At 42.6% G+C, this 14,285-nt stretch overlaps 1 pseudogene; it reads right to left on the bottom strand.

Moving 5' to 3' along the window:
- LOC124595162 overlaps positions 1-10,862 on the bottom strand; it is a 28,445-nt pseudogene extending 17,583 nt beyond the window's left edge.
- Positions 10,863-14,285: the final 3,423 nt, after the last annotated feature.

Raw genomic sequence — 14,285 nt, 5'->3', positions numbered from 1 at the left:
TTCTAGAATGGCTTATTAGAAGCCACACATAACTTGACACCAGTAAAAGTTTGTGTAGAGGTCCCTGTTACTGCCCACGCAGAGAAATTCCCATGTGGTACGAGGTGGGTGGCAACTGAGTGGAAGTTTACCAACTGATCCCAGTGACACAAGAAACGACATTAACAATTCGTCTTGCACATACGGTGTAGCGTACTACAAGGAGTCGCAACCCCTCACAGTTTCGGATTACAGTTGGCAGGCTACTATTACTTTACGATCGGATGCTACTTCAACAGGGGATAGGCAAAAGGATGTGAACAGTGGCAGTAATGGGATGGTTGTATTTGACGGTCAACAACGCAGGTAAGGCACGTGTCGCTCTGGACTGTACGTGTTCAGTACAGACTACGCATCAGTGCAGGTTGTTTATGAGCAGTGCACACTTCGTATTTGCATTCAGAGTCCGAGGTCGACGTGCAATGGAAGACCTAACAGACTCCGAAAGAGGGCAGATTGTGGGGCCCCGATTGGCTGGAGCGTTGGTAACCAAGACAGCCAACTTATTATATGTTTCAAGAGCAATTGTTTCAACAGTCATGACACCCGGCACAAAACATGGAAAGAATTCATCGTGTAAACGTAATAGTGGGCGCAAATCAAAACTTGAATCAAAGCAACACAGAAATACGGCGGCAAAAGTGACTGCAGAGCTCAGTAGCCATCTCCGAGACCCCGTATCTATCGACACTGTCCGCCGAGAACTCCATAACGCTAATGTTCATAGACTAGCTGCTATATCGAAACCACTAGAGACAACAAACAATGCAAAGAAGCGTAAGACATGGTGTCAGGAGCATAAATCCTGGACAGTTGATCAGTGGAAACACGCCATATGGTCCGACGAGTCAGCGTTTCCGTTATTTCAACATCAGGCCAGGTTTACGTGTGGAGAACGCCAAAAGAAGCTGACAATCCTGATTGCTTGATTCGAACGATAAGCATTGAGGTGGAAGTGTGATGGTGTGGGCAGCCATATCATGGTATTCTGCTGCTGCCATCATTACTCTCAAAGGCCGTGTTAAAGCCATCCAGTACGTGAGCATTTTATGTGACCAGGTGCACCCTGTGATATTCGCTATTTTTGGCTTAATTAAAACAGCAAATTCAGCCAGAAGGCAAATACTTGTTTATAAAGAATGATTAATATATAATAAGGCGTCGCATGGCGACGGTGGAATTTTCTAGATAATGTAATTTGTCGTCTTTCGGCGGCAATAAAAACAGAAAAATACGGATAGATATACGATCCTTCACTATTTTGTTCGAGGGAGAACAAATGAAGCCTGGAGCGCTAAGAAGACTTGTACTGTTTTTCTCGAGTAAGACGGACGCAGATTTGTGGCGGTCTGATCTAATTATTTTTACTAAATAAATAAAAACGTGTTCCGTCTAAGTTTTGAGTGAAGTGTAGGAAGAAGAACTGTTGTAACTTACCGTGACGAAGCACGAGCGACTCAAGAGGGCAATGGCTATATAAAAGAGCGCTCAATGGACATGATATGGACATAAAAATCTACCGTCATTGTAGTATTAAGCTTAAGGTACGATATATGTTTTAGTTATAATAAATATTTGTTCTGGGAATACTGAATCATTTAGCAGTGCTCATTTCTATTATCTCCTCAGTATTATTTTCATTTTAATTATGCATTTTGCTAATATTACAGACTCCAAGATCAGCAGTCCAATGTGCGCGTTACCTTGATAAAAAGAAAACTGTTTTATCGTCTTCTTGCATCAGCTTTAATATTGAATTTCTCTTTTGTGTGATGTTACAGTTGTTTTTGCGCCCTTAAGAACTTTCTGGTCCCTTAGGAAATTTTTTTGTCATAACAATAACTTCACAACCGGGTATGATCGTATCTACGATCATGAAGTAATTAGAAAGACGATAACGCAACTTCTTAATCAATAGCACGCTAGTTGTGACTGCCTCAAGCCACGCGAAACCGCAAGTAAAAACTATTCACATCTCATAATGCAATATTTTATGACAATGGTCAATCCATGATTCTTACGCCAATTGTGATTGATAAAACAGTTAGTTAAATCTCAATTTCCAACTTTCCATTGAATAGCAACATCACTTCTATTTTGTAACATCACACTTGGCGCCCGAACAGGGACTTGACCAAAAATTAGTTCAAATTCTTGGAAAATTTTCTATGTGCTTGTGTTAATAAATGTTCTGTCGTTTCATGTACACATCATCTCTCTGTGAGTAAGACAGAAAATACGCTGGTCGATAACGCAGTTTAATTATCGAGAGAAAGGAAAAGAAAAGAGACGCTAATTTGCTGAGACAACATAGCGGTAACCAAGCCATCAAAAAGTAAGTCAGAATTTTGCATACGCAGTGTAGTGCTTCAGTAGCAACGTTGCTTTTCCAAGTCGATCCACATCCTTTCTATCTCCTTCCCGCTATAGAAAATCTGCTTTATTTTATCTTTCAAAGTAAAATTATTCGTAGTCTGATAATAGAAATTATTTCTCCCCATTGTTAGTATAGCTGTATTACATTTTCAACATGGTGGATAGTGTGTGCAATTTGCAGTGAAGAGCATCTTCATTCATTTGTCTGAAACGTTTAGGTTCCATCTTGTCTTCTCGCAAGATACAATTTCATTTGTTGCTCACGCGAGAGCGGTGCTCTTAGCGGACTCACCACGTCACTGACAAACGACGAAAGCCTTGCGTAGCACGTGATTTACTAACGAAAATGGCAGATAGTAAACAGAGACAGGTGACAACAGGAGACGGGAGTGAAGACGTTAATAGTATTCCATACCCTATACGATCGCGAACGGTAGGTTCCCGTGTGGAAACTGAACTAACCATGTCTGTAACAGGGGAAAGTGACCCTAAAGTCCAAATTCTTCCCGCTGCAGCTACAAATGACCTCGGTGCGTTAATGGAAATGCTGAAACAACAGTTTGACGCAGTAAATGAGACTATAAAAACACAAAATGAGACTGTTAACGCCCGATTAGATGCTGTAAGCGAATCAGTAAAAACACAAAATGAGACTATAAAAACACAAAATGAGACTGTTAACGCCCGATTAGATGCTGTAAGCGAATCATTAAAAACACAGCTAGGCACAATCAAAACAGATCTGCATAAAGAAATTACGGCTGAATTAAATACCCATTTGGGTGAGGTGCAAACTAAGATCAGTGATCAAATTCAGAAAATGCAGAAACAGGTGAAAAGTGAAATAGCTGAAGTATCTGGAACATTAAACACAAAAATTCAGGCAGCTACCAAAGAAATAAACTCAGTTAGAAATGCAGTATCTGACATTGAAGGTGTAGTGGAGGATCTGTCGAGGCAGATAGACTCAATCAATATTGAAGAACAGGTTAAGAGCACCGTGAAAGCACACGCGGAGGCATTGTCGGAACACTACAGTGAATGGATAAAGGGTAAAGATATTTTTATCGAAAAGAAGGTCAGGGAGGAGCTTAGGGAGACTGTTAAGGATGTAACTTATGAAATCTTAGCTGCTCCTGGTAAGTCGGGAGACACAGTAGTTTCTGAATTGGGACAGATTCGGAGGACACTTACACGGGATCTTCCCGAGTGGAAGCAGCAAGTAGTGGACGAAGTGAGAATGCTGAGAAACTGTGTAGAAAATCCGCACACGCATACGCAAACTATAGGGAACAACTCTTTAGACGGTGACGAATGTCAGTCAACTCCTTATTGTTCACCGCCTGATTACATGCAAAACAACAGTCCTGTTGAGTTCCGAGTAGGGAAAATAAATGATCCGCCCACAATCGTGAGTTTAATGCAAGAGGAAAGTGTGATTAAGCATCGCACTTTTCCTGTTTTTCATCCGCAGAAGCGAGAAATACACCCCATCGTGTTCCTAAAGAATTTTTCCGGCATATTTCCCAGGAGCTGGACAGACAGACAGCGTATTCAGTTCGTCACTGGCTTTATTTCTGGTGATGCAGCATTATGGGGAACGGAAATGGTAGACACGTGTAGGAATTATGAAGAGTTTGAGAAAATGTTCTTGGCAAAATTTTGGAGTAATGGGGTACAGCAAAGATTAAGGAAGGAGGTGTATGGTGCGGAAATTTTCAATGAGAAGCATGGAAGTCTCCGGCGATACTTTGAGAAGTATCTAGCAAAAATTAAATTCTGGGATTCTCCGATTTCTTCCAAGGACGTAATTATGATTCTCAAAAGCAAACTCCCTGTGTCTATTAGAGAGAAACTAGTAAATGTGTCCGAAGAGGACACGGATGCATTCCTTTCTGTGCTGGATTCCTTAGATTTAATTAGCGAGGATGTGCGCTCCATGGTTGGCAGCGGCAAATTCTTCCCTGGCTGCCAGCAGAATGCATCGCACGCGGACAACAATGCGCCGAAGGAGAGAGCGAGCTACTGCGACCGCTGTTGCCAACCTGCCAGCCGTTATGAAAACGCAAATGGCAATAACTTTAAATGGAAGCAGAAAACCAATTACAGTAATCAGCAGAGATACCACCCAATTTACAACCACCAGGAACAACATCAGTACGGAAACCCACCCTTTAAATCTGCGCCTGAGCAGTATGGAAATTCTCCACAAACGATTGGTAATTTTTCAAATGGACCAGTGTACAATCAAAGTTATAGGTCGAAATATAGCAAGTGGCATGGGCAAGGCGGAGGCCACCCAGCACATCAGAACAACTTTTCACAGAATAGAGGACCGCGGAACAATTTTTAAACGGTACCAAATGCGAACTTTCCTTCACAAGGAAATGATTCTGCCGGCAACCAAAAGATCGGGCGACAGCAGCCGTCTCAAGTATTTTATTCACAAGTGAATGCACCCAGTAGATTTTACCCCTCTACACCGGCATTTGTACCACATAACCAGCACCAATATGAAACGGAACAAACACTTAAGGCCATGAATGACAAACAGGTTAAACATCCTGCGGAAAATTAGAGGCAGCACCTTTCAGCCTCCTAGAGGTCGCTGCCGGTTCCAGTGGGGGTACTAACGAATACTCTGATTCTGAGTATGTTAATGCGATACGGTACGACCATGAGACCGACTTACGAGATGACCTTGCACGTGACAAAGAAGCTCAAGACATTAACAACATTTATGATGAACAGGTCCAGGCTGCGATTAAGATTTCTATTGTGGAAGAAACGTGCAAAATTGATTGTTTTGTAAATGAACTCTATCGGCGAAGGAACTAAGCACGAATGCTGTGTGAAGATGCACACTAAAGTGCGACGTGCATAATAAAAATAACTGTTCACTGTATACTAGTGGTAGTGTTGTACTGCAAGTGTAAAAAAGAAGTCAAGGCTACGACAACAGGTGCAACGCAAAGTTCAGTGTTGTTCTAAGTGCAGCGACAGCTAAAACATTCGTCGTCACTTACCTGTGAGCCTCATGGGAGGCAGTTGACAGAGAAGTATGGAGGCAACTTCAGTGTCCGGCTCCTCCGATGGGAAACGCGCGCGAGGTGTTTGTATCGACGCACTCGTGTGATACGAAGTTCACAAAAAGAAGGAGCAATCTACGACCAGCAGCTCTGTTACAGCCTTAGCGCGAACGGATACTGAGTATTGGAGCTCACGCAACACTGTGCAGCCGCTGTGAGTGGCTGACGTGTGGGTGACGAAACAATCCAAACTTTAAACTGCTAACCGCCATGACTTCAATCGTACATACTGGAGGAAAGACATTTGTACACTTGTGTGACTACATTTTCATATGTAAATTATGCAATTTTCTTGAGTTAAAGTTAAGATGAGTGAGAAGTAGATTGTTAGATTACTCAGACCTTAAAGCCATTAATACCGGCACTCCTGAACACTGCTAAAATGAATTATAATCCTGTCTCTTGATGGACAAAGAAAATGAATGTGCACTATAGGAAGACCCTAAACTCCAGACCAGTCCCGATCCTTAATAAATGTATCCAGTAGCTTGTAAGTCATACTAATAATTTTCCACTTCTTCTGTTTCATATTGTAAATAAAAACCCGGGAAGCCACTTGAATTCCTGGCACCACAGTGGAAAGGACAGATGTACTGCATGATGAACGCCGTAGACAGCTAACACAGAAAGTGAAAGCATCACGAAGTGTAGTGCTACGTTATTAAACTGTAATTGAACCACAAGGAGTCAACAGATGCTCGAACATTGTCCACTCTAGTTTAGTGAAAATAAGCACTCACTGTACTCATGTATTAGTTGTTAAGCTCAAGAGAAAGTAATTCCTGAATTCTATCCCCTGAAGTGCGAAATGAACGTTCACTTATTGTTATAAGCAAATATGGACCAAACTTAAATAGGCACATAAATGTTAGTCTTGGTATTATGGAATGAAGTGACTGATGAACAAAGAATGAAAAACTTTATTTTGAAAAATGATAAATATCTGATATATGTTTATAAATGTAATTTCAATTTAAGTACATAGTACGCCAGTAACATTATGTAAATGTCACACCAAAAATCACGAATATCTCATGAGGACATGAGGATCGAGGTAATCCTTCGGCATTCCCTCTCTCCTCATGGGAGGCAATGTGATATTCGCTATTTTTGGCTTAATTAAAACAGCAAATTCAGCCAGAAGGCAAATACTTGTTTATAAAGAATGATTAGTATATAATAAGGCGTCGCATGGCGACGGTGGAATTTTCTAGATAATGTAATTTGTCGTCTTTCGGCGGCAATAAAAACAGAAAAATACGGATAGATATACGATCCTTCACTATTTTGTTCGAGGGAGAACAAATGAAGCCTGGAGCGCTAAGAAGACTTGTACTGTTTTTCTCGAGTAAGACGGACGCAGATTTGTGGCGGTCTGATCTAATTATTTTTACTAAATAAATAAAAACGTGTTCCGTCTAAGTTTTGAGTGAAGTGTAGGAAGAAGAACTGTTGTAACTTACCGTGACGAAGCACGAGCGACTCAAGAGGGCAATGGCTATATAAAAGAGCGCTCAATGGACATGATATGGACATAAAAATCTACCGTCATTGTAGTATTAAGCTTAAGGTACGATATATGTTTTAGTTATAATAAATATTTGTTCTGGGAATACTGAATCATTTAGCAGTGCTCATTTCTATTATCTCCTCAGTATTATTTTCATTTTAATTATGCATTTTGCTAATATTACAGACTCCAAGATCAGCAGTCCAATGTGCGCGTTACCTTGATAAAAAGAAAACTGTTTTATCGTCTTCTTGCATCAGCTTTAATATTGAATTTCTCTTTTGTGTGATGTTACAGTTGTTTTTGCGCCCTTAAGAACTTTCTGGTCCCTTAGGAAATTTTTTTGTCATAACAATAACTTCACAACCGGGTATGATCGTATCTACGATCATGAAGTAATTAGAAAGACGATAACGCAACTTCTTAATCAATAGCACGCTAGTTGTGACTGCCTCAAGCCACGCGAAACCGCAAGTAAAAACTATTCACATCTCATAATGCAATATTTTATGACAATGGTCAATCCATGATTCTTACGCCAATTGTGATTGATAAAACAGTTAGTTAAATCTCAATTTCCAACTTTCCATTGAATAGCAACATCACTTCTATTTTGTAACATCACAACCCCATGGTCCAAATGTTGTTCCCCAACGATGATGCCCTATTTCAGGACTATAATGCACCCATTCACACAGCCAGGACAGTACAGTAGTGGTATGAGGAACATGGAAATGAACTACAGCGTCTTCCCTGACCAACTCAGTCCCCGGAGTTGAACATTATCAAACCCTTGTGTGCGGTATTGGAGCGCAGACTCCGGAGCAGATTTCCGGCTCCCTCTTCGATACACGAGTTAGAAGAGGTTCTGATCGAAGAGTGGCATAACATTTCACTGGAGGCTATACAATCATTATACGCCAGTATTCCAAGAAGAATCGCAGCTGTATTACGGGCAAATGGAGGTCTAATCCATTCCCAAGTAAGAGAAGGTGTTCACATTATTTGCCTATCCCCTGCACATCTGCATCGTTACTCTGCAATTCACACTTTAGTGCTTGGCAGAAGGTCTTCAGAACCGCCCTCAGACTCTACCGTTCCACTCTGTAACAACGCGTGGGGAAAATGAGCTGTACGAGCTCTGATTTCCCTTATTTTGTTATGATGATCATTTTTCTCCTTGTACATTGGTAACAATAAAGTATTTTCACGTTCAGAGGAGAAATTTCAGAAAATATCTCGCCGTAACGAAAAACACCTTCGTTTTAATCATTGCAGTCCCAACTCGCTTATCACACCCGTGACACTCTCTTCCCTACTTCGTGCTAATACAAAACTAGCTGCCATTCTATGAACTTTTTCGATGTCCTCCATCAATCCTATCCTTCAAGGATCATATACAGTACAGCAGTACTCTAGCAGAGAACGAACGAGGGTAGTGTATACAGTCTCTTTACTAGACCTGTCATCATCATCAGTTATCTGCTATATTACCAGGTCCTTTGCCTCTCCATTTTCTGCGATTCATTGCTTCCTTATTAAGGCTGCTGTATGTTGTACCGTCCATCATGTCATCCAGTATCTGGAATCTCTTCCTTCCTCGCTTCCTTTTCCCTTCTAGATATCCTTCTAAAACAGTTTTTATCAGTCCGTCATTCTTTCTTAATATATGCCCAATCCAATTTCTTTTTCTTCTCTTTATTACATCTAGTAACTGTCTTTTCCCTCCCACTCTTCTCAGTACCTCTTCATTTTTTACTCTGTCCATCCAGCTTATTATTTCCATCTTCCGCCATGTCCAGATCTCAAAAGCCTCCAGCCTTTCTCTGTCTTTTTTCCTCCATGTTTCAGCGCCATATAGAAGAACACTCCATACAAGACATTTTATGAGTCTCTTTCTGAGTTCTCTGTCCAGACCGCTGCAGAAGTTTCTCCTTTTCTTATAAAACGTCTCTTTTTCCATTGCTATCCTTGTTTTAATTTCTGTGGTGCACTTCCAGTCGGTGTCTATCCTGCTTCCAAGATACTTAAAATTTTGCACCTGTTCTAGTGTTTCTCCATTCAGCACAATTTTTATTTCCTTATTTCCTCCTATTGCCAATACTTTTGTTTTGTTTGTGCTAATTTTCATTCCATATTTTTTTCCGTTAGTTGCAATGGTGTCCACCAAATCCCGTAATTCTTTTTCCCCTGTGGCTAGAAGGACCATGTCATCAGCAAATCTCAAGCACCCTACTCTTCTTCCTCCAATTTCTACTCCTTTGTCAGTAGACCTGTAGCATCTTCTAAATGTTCTACAAATAAAAACTAGTCTTTGATTTGTCTTCCCCACAACATTATCTATGTGAACGTTCCAATTTAAGTTGTTTCTAATAGTAATTCTGTGAAACGAGTTGCAGTGTCGCCAGGCGCCTTTATGCATCTAAGTCGCTACGTTGTCTGTAGTCAGGACGACATTAGGTCATTTCAAGAATAAGATGGTAAGATCAATAAGACAAGTAAGATTTAAATTATGTACATCAGAAGTTTTTAGCACTTTGTTTCCCCTTCCTGTTCTCGTATTCAACCCAGCATTTATGGTTGTTGAGTTATTAGTAAGAAGCCTTCTACAATTCTATCAAAAGTATAGGTTGTTACAAGCATTACGCAATTCTTCTAATCCGTCACCTCCGCTTGTGCATTTTGCAGCTTATTGCCATCAGCCTCTACAGGTTTCAACATTCACCAAGATACAATTTGGGACCGTTAGACAAGCATTTACACGCTGTGAGGCAGTACTTTCTGTAGTCTTAATTATCAGCGCGCATATAGAACCGTGGTTGGGCAAGTGACTCAATTTTGGATGTGACAGATCAGACTTATTCTCACGTCTTCGCATGAGAATCGTGCTGGTGGCGGTGTCCACTGTTCATGTAGCCTGGCTGAAGTAGTAATCTCTCTGGGGATCAAAGATCACTGGTGTCTGTGAAGGTAAGCCACATGTGTAGATGAAGTGCTGGGAAGGTCAGCCTGTCCACTGTCGGCATTTCTTTGATGTACATAAACCTTAGCGTGCGACCTTGTGCCTTGCGCGCACTCAGTCTTCAGGAGATGGCGATTATTGCAGTACTGTTACACCACCAATAAGAGGTTCTTCTAATAAATAGAGTTTGCATATGATAGTGTAGCACGTTTCACGTACGTAAGCCCTGTGTACGCCATTGTTCGGGAACTCATCCCGGGGAAGCAGGCTCGTAAAGCCACGTAAGTTGTGGGCCGTTCCCATGGATGTGATAAGCAACGTATCTGATTTAACTAGACAGTTCTGGAGGTGCCTAGTAAGCAATGTATCGGGTTTAACTAGACGGTTTTTGGAGGGGACTTGGAAGTAAAGCTTGAAAGTTCCATGACATTTAGCTATGAATAACGTCAGCAGCATCAACTAACAGATCTGTGCACTAACTCTAATTGGAACCTTAGGAAGTGTACAGGGTGTGCATATACATGGTAAAATGGGGAGAACCAGAAGCCGTTGGCAGTTGGCAGAATCTCTATATTTATTTGTTACAAGTTCAGGCCCTGATCCGTCGGCTGCTGGAAGGCAGACCTCGACCCACGGACAGGGTGGCAGCGAAGTGTTGCAGTACGACAACAGCCGCTGCTACGAGTATGCTCAATGTGGTCTAGCGCGGCGCCACCTTGCGTTGGAGACGGGCTGTGTCGGGGCTGCCGCATCGGGCAGACTTCGCCCGCTGACAGCCTGGTGCAAAATCCCGTCCTCTCTTGACAAGTGACGGGCGCACATGTCCGGCGTGTGAAATGTGGACCTTCAGCTGGCTGGCGACGATCGGCATTGGTGAACGCTCCATGCTCCAGTGGGTCGGTCAGTAGCAAGGCCTGAGTTCGACCCCGGTCCGTCTGACAATGGCTGTACGCCCTTGGCAGGCAGTCCTGCCAGGATGATGCCAGAGCGCCGGTGATCTCACAGCGGAGGCCGACGTTGCGATAGTGGATCACTTATTGACTCGCTACTTTGATACGCGCACAGCCTGGTCGGATGACCAGTGTTTATTTTTGACAAAAATTGTCTGAAAAGTGTCCACGGTTTCAGTAATCATCCGGGTACTGACCAGTGCGAACGCTATGCCGCTACGCTCAGTCATGGGATTGCTGTAAATGGCCTACTTTACGACATCAGCTTAGGCTCGTATTTTTAGAGAAGTAAAGAATATCGTCTAACCCATTGGTCAGCAAACAGCAGCTCGCGAGACGCGTGCAACCCGTTGCCCCTTTTAGTGTAGCCCTTCCACAAAACATCACGCGCGTGCTTACACGTACAGTGTTGTAGCTCTTAATCGACACCTGTTCAAAGAACTTTTAGTTAAAATGCACAATGAGTAAACAGCTCTTCTCCTGCATAACAAGGTACGTTGGTAATCGAGAGGAAAAGTTTTGAAAGTTTTCTCGTCTTTGTTAGCAGAAATGACAACATTTTTTCTTGAGAAAGGTATTCATTACTTGAGTTAATGAACGATCAGTGGATCCAAAAAAATTATTTCATGACAGATTTTACAGCACATCTGAATCAGGTTAATTGTAAACCACAGGGGAAAGGAAACACAATTTTTTCGATGCTTCCATTAGAAAATACACGACCTTTTATTTTGCTGAGGGTTTTGGAGGAGAAAATTTGATTCACTTCCCAGGCCTGTTACATCATCGGGAACAAAATAATTCTGACATTGACATTTACGATTTACGAACAACTCTTCTAAATATGAGGGAAGCTTTTCTCAACAAGTTTCAGGAATTCAGAAACTGCAGAGCGGCGTTAGCCTTTGTTAAAAAATGCTAAATGCTCTTACAACAGAATTAAATTCGAGCTGCTTTGTGCTGATATAGGAAAGAAATGTGAACTCAGTTCATAGCACAAATGGTGTGTTTTGAAAAACCTGGAGAATGAAGGTATGATGATGTTTAATACCTGAAATAGTATTCCTGACTTATACAATCAGTTGAAAAAAAACTAACATTTGCTGTTCTTCCTTTATTCTAGTCTACATATGCATGCGAAAAATCATTTTGGAATATGAACGTTATCAAGAGCACTAAGATATCGTCTCATTGACGCTGCGCGAGGTAGCCGTGCGGTCTAGGCGCCTTGTCACGCTTGGCGTGGCTCCCCCCTTCGGAGGTTCGACTCCTCCCTCGGGCACAGGTGTGTGTGTTGCCCTTAGCGTAAGTTAGTTAGGTTAAGTACTGTGAAAGCCTAGGGACCGATGACGTCAGCAGTTTTGCTCCCATAGTCCTTATCACAAATTTCCAATTTCGTCTCATTGATGAGCCTAAACTTAAAAACATCAACAAACTGGACTTACACAAAGTTCCCAAAGAGAGCAAGGGCATTGTTCCCGTTACTGATTATCAGTTTGTCAGTGACCGTCATGATTGAATTTGATGGATATCTTACAACTTAATCAACAGAGAGTATCGGATTTAAGTATGATATGTTTTATTCAACACAGCTATAGTTTAACTAAAAGTTAAAATTTTAAGCAAAGTTTATTGACTTAATTATAGGATGCGCTGTGGAGTGAAAAAAATGTACTGTCGAGCATTGAGAAAGCCAAAAATGGTTCAAATGGCTCTGAGCACTATGGGACTTAACATCTGAGGTAATCAGTCCCCTAGAACTTAGAACTACTTAAACCTAACTAACCTAAGGACGTCACCCACAACCATGCCCGAGGCAGGATCGAACCTGCGACCGTGGCGGTCTCGCGGTTCCAGACTGAAGCGCCTAGAACCGCTCGGCCACTCCGGCCAGCCTGAGAAAGCCGTGTTAAGACGGTTTCGACATAGAGACCGAATGAAGACATAGAAACGACACAAGTATACAAGCGCAGTGAAGCTGAGTGATTTGGAAGGGATCGACCTCAGTAAACGTACATCAATCAGATAAAAGACCGTCGTTAACGTGGGCCAGCTTAAGAGTGCCCTAATTAACTTAATAACAATGTACCTTGCTAGACACCTGAAGTTTAAAATATTTGGCTCTCAAAAGAACTGATATTTGGCTACGATGACTAATATGTTCGCCAATTCAGATACTATTGCTCGACCTCAGTGTAGTTACTGGTTGTTGCACTCGCCTCTGATACTACACTGAAGCGCCAAAGAAGCTGATTTAAGCATGTTTATTCAGATACAGAGATACGTAAACAGGCAGAATACGGCGGTGCGGTCGCCAACGCCTCTATTAGACAGCAATTGTCTGTCGCAGTTGGCTGGCTCAAATGGCTCTGAGCACTATGGAACTTAACATCTGAGGTCATCAGTCCCCTAGAACTTAGAACTAATTAAACCTAATTAACCTAAGAACATCAACCACATCCATGCCCGAGGCAGGATTCGAACCTGCGACCGTAGCAGTCGCGTGATTCCGGACTGAAGCGCCTAGAACCGCTCGGCCACCGCGGCCAGCTCTGTCGCAGTTGTTAGATCGGTTACTGCTGATACAATGGCAGGTTATCAAGATTTAAGTGAGTTTGAGCGTGGTGTTGTAGTCGGTGCACGAGCTATGGGGCACAGCATCTCCGAGGCAGCAATGAAGTGGGGATTTTCCCGTACGACCATTTCACGAGTGTACCGTGAATATCAGGAATCCGGTAAAACATCAAATCTCCGACATTGCTGCGGCTGGAAACAGGTCCTGCAAAGACGGGACCAACAACGGCTGAAGAGAAGCGTTCAACGCTACAGAAGCGCAACCCTTCAGCAGTTTGCTGCAGATTCCAATGCTGGGCCACCAACAAGCGTCAGCGTGCCAATCGTTCAACGAAACATCATCGATATGGGCTTCCGAAGCCGAAGGCCTACTCGAGTACCCTTGATGACTGCACGACACAAAGCTTTACGCGTCGCCTGGGCACGTCAGTACCGCCATTGGACTGTTGATGACTGGAAACGTGTTGCCGCGTGTGACGAGTCGTGTGCCGGCCAGAGTGGCCGAGCGGTTCTAGGCGCTACAGTCTGGAACCGCGCGACCGCTACGGTCGCAGGTTCGAATTCTGCTCCGGGCATGGATGTGTGTGATGTTCTTACGTTAGTTAGTTTTAGGTAGTTCTAAGTTCTAGGGGACTGATGACCTCAGCAGTTAAGTACCATAGTGCTCAGAGCCATTTTAACCATTTTGACGAGTCGTGTTTCAAATTGTATCGAGCGTATGGACGTGTACGGGTATGGGGACAACGTCATGAATTTGTGGAGCCTGCATGTCAGCAGCGGACTGT

The sequence above is a fragment of the Schistocerca americana genome, chromosome 1 (assembly GCF_021461395.2).
Source record: "Schistocerca americana isolate TAMUIC-IGC-003095 chromosome 1, iqSchAmer2.1, whole genome shotgun sequence".
In the NCBI taxonomy this organism is placed as follows: Eukaryota; Metazoa; Arthropoda; class Insecta; order Orthoptera; family Acrididae; genus Schistocerca; species Schistocerca americana.
The sequence above is the reverse complement of the archived record's forward strand: the minus strand, read 5'-3'. Positions and strand labels throughout refer to the sequence as shown.